Consider the following 3521-nt stretch of genomic DNA (forward strand, 5'->3'; position numbering starts at 1 on the left):
GGACAGCTTTTCTATATTATTCACAATTGTATCATCACCATCTATAATTGTGTTTGGTACATAAAAATAAAAATTTTTAAAAGCTGTTTGTACAAATGACTGAAAGAAAATTTATAGATAATCTTTCTGCGTACAATGATATGCTAAATGCAGATCACAAAGACTAATGTTACATATGACAATAAATGTAAAAACATAAAATAGTCATTTTTTTACTAGGTAAATCTATTTGGGCAAGCAAAAAGTAATCTGAAAATATCACAAAAACCTATAAGCATAGGGATGTTCCTCAAATATTATTTATAATGCTGAGTTTTTAGAAAATATTGGTAAACAATTGTTAATTGTTAAACTACATCAGGATATCAACTTTGGCAAAGAATGTTTTGCATTCATCAAAATTATACTTACAGATGAGTTAAAATAATGTAGAAAGGGGCCTGCTTTTCTGGTTATGTGAAGAAAACAGAGCATACACATTTATTTACTGAATGACAACAAATATTAGCAAAATTTTGCAAAGAGAAAGAGGTTTGATAGCATTAAAGAAAATGTAGATGGAAGATTTTTGTGTGTATGCGTTTTTATCATTTTTTAAGAGACCACAGAATTTTTGAGTAATTTTCCATGTATTATATACATATATATACTAATTTTCAAGTCTAAAAGTTAAGTGAAAAAAATTATTTTAGAGATGGAATGGAATCAATGACCCTTCTAGTGATGTGTGTGTGTGCTCAGTCATGTCCAGCTCATGGACTATAGCCCGCCAGACTCCTCTGTCCATGGGATTCTCCAGGCAAGAATGCTGGAGTGGGTTGCCATTTCTTATTCCAAGAGATCTTCCCGACCCAGAGATCCCAGTCTCCTGCATCTCTTACATTGGCAGGCGGATTCTTTACCACTGGGCTACCTGGGAATACAGTAAAAGAATAGTTCAAATTCAAGGTGAAGTTGGATTTTCCATTCATTGGAAGATAGTAGAATGAAGATCACTAAATTTGAACATAGCCTGTTAGTCACTTTGGATTGAAAAGTGAAAGGAAAATCATATTTATAAAGCTAAAATCCTAAAAATTTAGACCAGCAGTCTCCACACTGTAAGTGTTTTGCTCGTTTAGTTATATTTTCTTTTAAAGCACAAATAGCAATTTGGTGTTTCAGATAAGAATTTGGAGGCCTTTAAAGACTATGTTTGCAATGTTTCCAAATTTAGCAGGTGTGAAGCAGAAAATTAATTCTACATGTTAATTAAACCAAAGTCTAGGTTCTTGAGCATTATTGTCTAATATGCTTCGTCTTAATCCACATGTAACTGGGGAAAGGATTGGGTCAGGTTCGTGTGAACAGAGGAGCAATGTCATCACTCTGTTCCAACGTCTCAAAGGTTAGTAGGAGAGGCTGCTTTTACTAAAGCAGGATTTGAAAACTCACCTGCCATGACTTAGCACCAAGATCAGAGGGACTTCTCACTCCTCCAGAACAGGCAATGAACCTTCATTATTCACATGCTGCTTCTCATCAAACCCTGATAAGAATATAGGCTTTCATGTCCCTGTTGAAAGTAACCACAAAGAATCCATCTCCAACTACTTCTAGTTTGTTTTAACAATGACTTGGCTTTATCCGTGCCCTAAGTTCCCCTAAATCATTGTGGTTTTGCTGTAGTCCCTCGACAAGAATATATCGAGAAGAAAAATGGCAAGAGATGAGACTGGGAAAAAAAAAAAAAAGATCAGAGGTTCATTCATAAAGAACTATAAATGCCCTTTCAAAGTAGTTCATCTTAATCATGGAGAAATCAAGAAAAACCAGTGACTCACGGGCAGTGGGAGGTGAGAGAGGCAAAGCCCATGTTTCACGAGACCTTCTGTGGCCACATTAAGAAACACAGGGTGGGTGGGAGGGGTCCAAAGAGAGAAGCCCAGGAGGAAGAAACACCTCAGTGTTCTAGCAACAGAATAAACCGTGAGCAGCTGCTTACATGCTGTGTGTCACAGAATCCCTCTGCTTGAATCATCAATTTCATGACTTTCTTAGGGACTGTACCTACTTTCTTTTACAGCCATCCCCATTTTTCTCTCATGTATATATATAAGACCAGAAGAAAGTCACTAGATAAATAACTAAATGAATTCTAAAGTTCTAGAATTTTGAACAAGTTCCCTGGCACTCCAGTTAAGACTCTGTTCTCAGTGCAGGGCCATGGGTTCAATCCCTGGCCAGGGAACTAAGATACTGCATGCTGCTCAGTGTGGCCTAAAGCATTAAAAAAAATAATAATAAAATTCTAGAATTGTATACATTTTAGAATGCTTCTTTTTTAAGCAAAGAAGTTGAAGGTATCTTAAGATATGCCAAATGGCTGGTTGCATTAGATACTAAGGCAATATCCAATGCATGATGGAATATAGATGCATATCTGTCTATTATCTATCTATCTATATTTACACTAGAGATTTTCAGGTTTATCACAAGTTGAATCACTGTGGTTTACTTTTCAAATACACATAAAGAATTTCAATTACCTGCGAAATTAAAGTTCTTACCTTCGTACTTAAAAACCATGATATGCCACTGCCCCATAATACAAAACTCTCTATGAAAGCACACCAGCCTCCCTGAGTTTACTAAAAAAGCCACACTCACTCATTTTCCCCTTTTCCTCTCTCTCCATATCTACACCTTTCAGTCTAATCCCTAACGTCTAAAGCATTCTTAGTTCCAGTGTTTGATTTCATGTTTCTGGTACCTCGTATTCTGGCTCCCACGGAGAACTGCGTCCCACATTCTGCACGTGTTGCAGTCATGGAAGCTACCACAAAGCACTTGTACTGTGTTTCTTACTGTGCTTTGAAAGTCTGCAGTGTGGAAATTTCTGTCCCTGTATGGAAATTCAGGTTGATGGCTTTCCAAGCCTTATTTGGCAAAAGTTCCTTTGATCGCTGTCAGAAACATTGACAAATACCTTAGGCTTCCCTGGTGACTCAGTGGTAAAGAAGCTTCCTTTCAATGCATTAGACGGGGTTGGATCCCTGATCTGGAAAGATCCCACATGCTGCGCAGCCACTAAGCTCAAGAGCCACTACTGAGCCTGTGCTCTAGAGCCCACCTGCTCTGCGACAAGAGAAGCCACTGCCATGAGAGGCCTGGGCCCTGCAGCTGGAGAGGACCCCCCCCTCCCTGCAACTAGAGAAAAGTTCCCTGCGCTCTTCACTGCGACAACAATGCAGTGCAACCAAAATAAATGAGAAATAAAATTATATGAAAAAGTCTCAAATTGGTGCTTAGAATGTTCGCTCCCATGAACTAGTCATTTTTTTAGATTTCTTTCCCTGTAGAAGATACTGCACTTCTCCCACTCCAGCTTTCTCTGGGCTGGCTCCCTGAAGTCTGGGGTAAAGCAAAGGACTGATGTGTGAAGGGTTGGGCAGCTCTATGCAAGATTGATGGGAAGAAAGAATGGAGCATGATAAAAATATTGAAAGGACAACCCACTCCCTAGAATTCTGTTGCAAAAA

General features: G+C 38.3%; 1 long non-coding RNA gene across 1 annotated transcript; it reads right to left on the bottom strand.

The window, feature by feature from the left end:
- Positions 1-226: 226 nt before the first annotated feature.
- Positions 227-2855, bottom strand: LOC147362039 (uncharacterized). Its single transcript, XR_015137558.1, has 3 exons — positions 2753-2855; positions 1435-1528; positions 227-913 (listed from the first exon to the last, which is right to left on the bottom strand). It is a non-coding gene; the product is annotated as an uncharacterized LOC147362039 (long non-coding RNA).
- Between the last annotated feature and the right edge of the window lie 666 nt (positions 2856-3521).

This window comes from Bos grunniens, chromosome 12 (genome assembly GCF_055505025.1).
Source record: "Bos grunniens cultivar Pamir isolate PY7600 chromosome 12, Bosgru_T2T1.0, whole genome shotgun sequence".
NCBI classification, from domain to species: Eukaryota; Metazoa; Chordata; class Mammalia; order Artiodactyla; family Bovidae; genus Bos; species Bos grunniens.